We start from the raw sequence: 7,732 nt of genomic DNA, 5'->3' as shown, positions 1-7,732 counted from the left end.
AAACCGGGGGGGGGGGGGGACAGACGGACGTACGGACGGACTCCGGGACGTCATAAATACGAGTCTTTCCATCTGAATTTGGATCAGGTGACCATGGACCGCTGCCAACGGTCGTTGAAAGTGTCAAACGGTCACGAGTCCCATTTATTCACAGGGACTGGGGAACGGTCACTAAACGAACCGTTGCTAAGACGAGGACTTGCTGCTATGGCAGAACGGCTCTCCTTCCTTCGCTCCTTTGCGATATTGAATCCCTCCCTGCGAGGCGGGCTTGCCGTCTTCAAAATGAAAGAGGAAAGGGGGAAAGAAAAATTGGGTTTGATTTGGGGTGGGGGCTTATGCCAATGTAATGGGGGGAGGTCCTGGCAGGGGGAGAACGGCACGGCCAAACCAGTGTGAGAAGCCGGCGTCAAACAATTCGCGTCTCTTGAATCCCCACCCCCACCAACTGAACCTGGGAATTCTAGAGCGAAGGCCTTCTGCGCATGCCCAGAGGCACTGCCAGGCACAGCTAGGCCCTGGGGCATTTGGCCTGCTTAGCGGGGGTACTGGCTGGCACCCTCGCTCCGAAGTCACGAGGAAGTCCAGGTGGGCTACCTACTACCGTGCGTGGCTTTCATTCTCTAGGCCTTGCCACGCCGTGCGGGTGATAACGGTAAGCTCCCGGGTGCCGGCCCGTCCTGAGCGCCCACTCATGTCACCAATCCAGGAATCCTTCAGCCGGCCATTGTGGCAGGTGCTGGATCGCAGCGGTCCTAACTGGAGGGTGGCAGCCCCGTAGATTATTTTTTTTTTTAAAGAAATGCCAACGTGGCAAGCCTGCAACAGAACAGACGGCTTATTTTGAAGGGTCTTCCTTACAGAAAAATGGAGGGGAGGGTCCCGGAGATCATCTAGTCCAACCCCCAGTGCCCTTCTTGACCCGTCTTGATGGAACACCAATGAAAGAGAAATTCTGCTGAATTTCCGAAACACGCTCTCCCCACCCCATTTTTAAACCCATATGCAAATAGGGGGCCCTCCCCATCTAGGACGCTGCCTCCCCCTCTTCCCCCACAAAGGGAGACATACCCCCATCACAGTTGGGGAAGGTTTAGATGAGAGGTGTCCAACCTTGGCAAGTTTAAGACTGGTGGACTTCCACTCCCAGAATTCCTCTGTCACTTTAACACTTATAGACTTCCACTCCCAGAATTCCTCTGTCACTTTAAGATTGGTGGACTTCAACTCCCAGAATTCCTCTGTCACTTTAAGACTGATAGGCTTCAACTCCCAGAATTCCTCTGTCACTTTAAGACTGGTGGACTTCAACTCCCAGAATTCCTCTGTCACTTTAAGACTGGTGGACTTCAACTCCCAGAATTCCTCTGTCACTTTAAGACTGATAGGCTTCAACTCCCAGAATTCCTCTGTCACTTTAAGACTGGTGGACTTCAACTCCCAGAATTCCTCTGTCACTTTAAGACTTATAGGCTTCAACTCCCAGAATTCCTCTGTCACTTTAAGACTGGTGGACTTCCACTCCCAGAATTCCTCTGTCACTTTAAGACTGGTGGACTTCAACTCCCAGAATTCCTCTGTCACTTTAAGACTTATAGACTTCCACTCCCAGAATTCCTCAGTTATTTTAAGGCTGGTGGATTTCAATTCCCAGAAGTCCCAAGCCAGCTGAGGAATTCTGGGAGTTGAAATCCACCCGTCTTAAACTTGTCAGAGTTGGACACTCCTGGTTTAGAACATAGAACAACAGGGTTGGAAGGGACCTTGGAGGTCTTCTAGTCCAACCCCCAGCTTCAGCAGGACAGAGGCTCACATCTGGACTGGTCCAGGCTGTTCTGGGGGGGGGTGTCTTTGGAAATCAGAACAACATTTAAAAAGGAAGACAGGAGGAGGGTATTGGATGGTACTTGGCTATTTCAAAAGGGGGTCACCCTAACTCTTCCCCTCTTCCTCCTGTGCTAGGATGCCCTCCCCTCCCTTGCCCTGCCATTGGTGCCCCCAGCCCCCTTTGGGTTTTCAGGAAATTGGCTTGTTCCAAAAGCCTTTTTCTTCTTCCTCCTCCTCTTCCTCTCTGATATCTGCCTAGCCCAGTGCAGTGTCCTTCCTCCCTCCCTTCCCTTTCTTCCTTTCTCTTTCCTCCCTCCTTTTTCTTCCCTCTCCCCTTTTCTCCTTATTTCCTTTCTTCCTAAACTTCTCACCCTGTTCTTCCTTCCCTCTCTCTCCTCTTCCTCCAGCTCTCCCTTTGCTTCTCTCCCCTCCTTCTCTCTTTCTGCCTCTCAACTTCTTCCTTTCTTCCTATATCCCTCCCTGCCTTTCCTTTCTCTTCTCCTTCTTTCCCCTTCCTTTCCCCTTCTCTCCTTCCTCTCGTTTCCCTTTCTCTCTTCCCTTCCCTTTCTTCTCTCTCTTCCTTCTCCTTTCCAACCCCCTTCCTCTCCTCCTTTCCCGTCCCTTCTTCCTTCCTTTCCTTTTCCTTCCTCTCATTTTCTTCCCTTTCTTTCCTTCCTTCCTCCCTGTTCTTTCTCTCCCTCCCTCCTTCCTGTCCTTCCTCCCTCTCTTTTTCTTCCCTCTCCTCCTTTCCCTTTCTCTCTTCCCTTCCCCTTCCTCTCCTCCTTTCCGTTCTCTCTTCCCTTCCCCTTCCTTTCCTCCTTTCCGTTCTCTCTTCCCTTCCTTCCTCTCCTCCTTTCCCTTTCTCTCTTCCCTTCCCCTTCCTCTCCTCCTTTCCGTCCCTTCCTCTTCTCCTTTCCCTTCCCCTTCCTTCCTCTCCTCCTTTCAGTCCCTTCCTTCCTTCCTCTCCTCCTTTCCGTCCCTTCCTCTCCTCCTTTCCCGTTCTCTCTTCCCTTCCCCTTCCTCTCCTCCTTTCCGTCCCTTCCTCTCCTCCTTTCCCGTTCTCTCTTCCCTTCCCCTTCCTTCCTTCCTCTCCTCCTTTCCGTTCCTTCCTCTCCTCCTTCTTCTTCTTCTTCCCCTCCGCCAGCGGGCTCTCCAGCACATGTGTGAGGAGCGCGCTGGGAACATGGAAGCAGGGCCGCCTTGTGCCGGAAAGGGAGGGGGCGGAGGAGGATATGTCTGGGCTGGGGAAAGGGGGGAGGGGAGGGGGGAGGGAGGGGGCTGGGCACGGAACACAACCCTCATTTCTTTGTTTGAGTAGAGAGAGGGGGGGCGCGCAGCCGAGGCAAGCCAGCCAGCCAGCCGCCGAGCGAGCGAGCGAGCCAGCCAGCCAGCCAGCCAGAGAGACCCGAGCCGAGAGGATTCGCGCTGCCCGAGCCCAGCTCCGCGCTGGATTTAACCCCGCTCCGCTCCCCCGAAGAAGAAGCCAGCTCGGTCCCCCTTGGTCGCTTTTTTTGGGGGGGTGGAGAGGGGGGAGCTTTTTTTTTTTCTCCCTCTTTTTTTTTTCCTCCTCCTTTTTCTCCCTGCCCTTCCGATTTCTTTCTTTCTTTCTTTCGTTCTTTCGTTCTTTCTTTCTCATTCTTTCTTTCTTTCTTTCTTTCTTTCTCATTCTTTCTTTCTTCGGAGGAAAGAAGAAGAGAGGGAGGTGTTTTGGGTGTTTTTTTTTTCCTTTTGTGGACAATCGGCAGCTTTTCTGCTTTTGTTGCCCAGCCAGCCAGCCAGCCAGGCGAAGGGAGACCCCAGGCGAGGTCTCCTACTGCACCCCCAAAAAAACCTTAGCCGTCCCTTTCTGCAGGTAACGTTGTGCTCTCTCTCTCTCTCTCTCTCTCTGTCTGTCTCTCTCTCTCTCTCCCCCCGCACCCCTCTTTTCTCTCCTCCTCCTCTTGTCTGTCTGTCTCTCTCCCCCCTTTTAAAAACACCTCTCTTTTTCTCTCTCGGTTTTTTCTTCTCTTCTTCTTTGAAGGGTGGGCGCTGGACTGAACCGAACCTGTTTGATGGGGGGCCTGGGGGTCTCGGGCAAAGGGGCTGGGGGGGCAGCCCTCTGTTTGTGTGTGTGTGTGTGTGTGTGCGTGCGCGCGCGCGTGTGCGCTCAGGGCTTCCTGGCTGCTTTGGGTGGCTTTGTTACCGGGTGGGAAGAAAAGTGAAGGGACGGGTGGAAGAAACCACCCCCCCAAGTCTGGCACAGGCCTGGCCTCCCTCCCTCCTCTCCCTCCCTCCTCCGGCCAAGCGGGTGGGTGGGCAGTCAGGCTGGGTGCCGTCTCGATGGCACCCAGATGCACCCCCCGATGAACCAGAGACCAGCTGGCCCGGCTGGGCGCAGGCCTGCTGAGTACCTTCACATTTTGGGTACCCGGCCCATCCAGGGAGGGGGTGGCACGGGGGAGAGCAGAATTCGCACCTGGCACTCCTCCTCGGAGTTGCTCCTATCCCAAGCTGGCTCCGATTGGGGATCCCCGGTGGGGTGAGAACTTGCCAGTGGCCCGAGAGCCGGGCCAGGGAAGGGAAGGTATCTCCTGCACCTTCCTTGGGCATTTGGCATCCTTCCCCCTCCCACCCTGGGCCATCTCCGTGACAACAGCCCAGGATTTCGTCCAGAGGCCTTGAGTTCAAGGGCAGTTGACAGCCCCCACCCCCCGCGCGAGCAGCTGTCTGCTTCCAGCTTGTTGGGATGCCCAACTCAGGATCTCAGCAGCAAACTAGGAATCCTGGTCAGGTTGCATGGGAAGCCCCTTCCCTGGATGAGTTAGGATTGGGTGGGTGGGGGGGGGGGAGAGGAGTGCAAAATCCGGTGGAAGTTGCTAAGCCCAAGGAGTTCCTTTAAATAGCTCTTGGGGTGGATCTGGTCCCTTTGGGATTCCGGCTCTGAATGGAGGATCTGGTATGGAAGGGATCCTTCGTTTTTTTTTGTTTTTTGGCTGCCTGCTGATTTTTGAATTCCTTTCTCCAGCTGGGAAACACAAGGAGGGTCGACCCACACACACACACACACACTTTCAGGGTTGGGCAACTTCCAACTTTGCAAATGGGGGGGCAAGTCACACACAACACAAATAATGTGCTGCATTGTGTGTGTGTGTGTGTGTATTTTGGGGGAAATCGGACAAAAGAGCCTGATTGGTGGCAGGGGTGGCACGGGGTGTGTGTGAGTGTGGGAGCGATGGCATCAGCGTTTGGGGAGCTGAGTTGTGGGACTTTTGGGGGTGAGGGGGCTTGTGTGTGTGTGTGTGTGTCGCAGGCATGTCGAGGGTTGTCACTTGGCAGGCAGATTGGAAGAAGGCAGGGGAAGTTTTGGGGTGTGAAAAGTTTTGCGTTGGGTTTCTAACTGCCCCCCTCTCTGGAAACTCTTTCTCTCTGTCTCTCTTGTATTGGGAGTAACTGGGAGAAAATGGGGAATTTTAGTTGCATTGTCGGTAGGAAACTGGGTTGGCGGGTCATTGGAGCGTGGGAATGGGACAGTGATGGATGGAAAGGGGGCACTTTGTAGGCCGTGGAAGCTGGGGTGAAGTCGGAGTCCGGGTGGAGAGAGGAAAAGGGGGCTGTCTACCATTAAATGGGGAGCGGGGGGGCTCCCAGCATTCTGCTTCCTTGCTCAGCCAGCCTTGACTTTCCGGCATCTGGGGATGGAAAGCTGCGGCCATGGGTGACGCGGCCAGAGGGAGAGGGACGAAGGAGAAACTTTGCCCACGGAAAAACCTCCGTGTGCCAAAGCCAAAAAATAAAAAGACAACACAAGGGCTGTTTTGTTGAAGGGCAGAATTGGGGTGGGGGGTTTGCGGGGGGGGATGACGACACGTTAGAGGAAGTCTGTGAAAATGAAACAGGGGCATTGTCTCGGTGTCTGCTTTCCCAAAAGTAGGCAGTGTTCCTGAGCATGTACAGAGTGGTGGTTTTTTTTGGGGGTTTGACACCTGGCAGTTGAGGTGGAGACGGAGAAAGCCGTGTCTGGAAGTTCAGCCGAGGGGGGAGCGAGGAGGAGGAGGAGGGATGTATGTGTCTGCCAGCCGTTCGCTGTGTGTTCCCCCTCCATCCAGGTGTTTAAAAGGGGGTGCCTGGCCCTTTAAGAGTGCCCAGGTGAGCCCGGCAGGGTGTGTGCAGCCAGGCAAGGAAGGTGGCACCAACCGGTCTGGCAGGCAACCGAGGCTCGCGAGAGTGGGGCACTGAGGACGGACCGGCCAGGTGAGGCCCTGGGCCGAATTCTGCTCTGGGAGTGGCGGGAGTGGGAGTTGTTTTTGGGGGGCAGGCGGGGGATGTCAATGCGATAGGTGCGTGTGTGTTGTGTGCGTGCAGATATGTTTTTTCTTCTTTTCCTTGGGCTTTTAAACCGACGCGGTCTGGGTGCCAGAGCGGGGTCCCGTAGCTCAGCTAAGAAATGGGGTGCAGGTAGAAAAGAGGGGGGGGCAGGGGTCTCCCCCTTCTCATTCCCCCTCCCCCACCCCGAAAGGCTTTTGAACCGGGCAAGTGAACCCGGCTTACTTTCTGCCCCAGGAATATTGTGGGGGGTGGGGTGGGGTGGGGGCCAGGCGCTACAGAGGCAGGCCTGGGGTGGGTCACGTGAGGTCATCAAGACGGCTCTCTGAGGATGAATGACAGATTTACACACACACACACACACACACCAGAAATTTTCTCCCAACTCAGGTCACGTGGTTTCCGAGTGGCCGAGGCTCCTGGGAGGGAAGGGGTCCCCTCCTGCGCCTCCTTTTCGCGTGGCGGGATGTGGGCAGAGTGCCACGGAGTCAGGACAAACCTGGTGGAGAACAGTGAAGCAGAGGTATACCATGGAGCCCCCAGTAGGCGCTTCCGGCTGGCCTGGACTACAGTTCCCATCCCCACACGCCCAGCTGCCATTCAGGGTGGGGTGTCAGCCCTTGCCCCGTGATTCTTCTAATTTCTGGGTGAAATTAGCATTTTCCCCAGCCCGGGAAAGTTTAAAAAAACAAAAGAAAAAAACCGAGACCAGTTGTGAAACCTTTTTTTTTTTTTTTTGCACAATTAGGAAGTGCCTTCTTCTTCTTCATCTTCATCTTCTTCCTCTTCCTCCTCCTCTTCTTCCTCTTCTTCTTCCTCTTCCTCCTCCTCCTCCTCCTCCTTCTGCGTGGGATTGTGGCTTTGGCTAAGTTTGTGGCCTTCCCTCCTGGCTTGAATTTGGGCTTGGCGGATGAGGCCAATGGGTTTTTTGGTGGTAGGGGAAACCATCCCGGAGGGCTTTGGTGGGGGGTGCCGGTTTGCCCTGCGTCTGTGGGTCTGTTGTGTTAACACCCACTCAACTCTTTTTTTTTAGACGGACCTGTTTGAAGACGTCATCACAGGAGGTTTAAATATATATATTATATTATTATATATTTGAAATCATCATCAGGTTTAAAAATAAATGATGTGTGCTTAAACCTGGTGATGATTTAGTGTGTGTGTGTATAACGTGTGTGTGCATGCATGTATATATATATATATATGTTTGTGTGTGTGTGTGTGTGTACGTATACACACATGCACATATATATATGTATATATGTATATATATATACACGCACACACACAAATACACACACAAATACAGATACATACACATGTGTACACATCCGCTTTGATGACATATATATGATTTTATATATATATATATATATATACTAGCTGGATACCCGTGATTCGCTATGAAACTGTGGTTGGGCTTAGTTTTTGGGGAGAAAAATAAGAGGGGAAAAATATCTGCCTCTGCCTACCAGCATCCATCAATATTTATCTGGCTAGCATCCAGTCAGTGTGTGAGAAGAGTTGAGGGCTGTTTGGAAACTGAAACAGTATTTGCTGTGTGAGCAAGGAGGAGACAGCAAGGAGCCTGGGCGCAGCT

General features: G+C 53.4%; 1 long non-coding RNA gene across 1 annotated transcript in view; it reads left to right on the top strand.

The window, feature by feature from the left end:
- Positions 1 to 3,160: 3,160 nt before the first annotated feature.
- The window catches only part of LOC113426826 (uncharacterized), a 41,464-nt gene continuing 36,892 nt past the window's right edge, over positions 3,161 to 7,732 (top strand). Inside the window, exon 1 of the long non-coding RNA XR_015745648.1 lies at positions 3,161 to 3,679. This is a non-coding gene — a long non-coding RNA (uncharacterized LOC113426826). The remainder of the gene's footprint in view (positions 3,680 to 7,732) is intronic.

This window comes from Notechis scutatus, chromosome Z, assembly GCF_049901735.1.
Source record: "Notechis scutatus isolate UNSWTSFEM ecotype Mainland chromosome Z, rNotScu1.2, whole genome shotgun sequence".
Taxonomy (NCBI): Eukaryota; Metazoa; Chordata; class Lepidosauria; order Squamata; family Elapidae; genus Notechis; species Notechis scutatus.
This window is presented reverse-complemented; position numbering and strand designations above follow the sequence as displayed.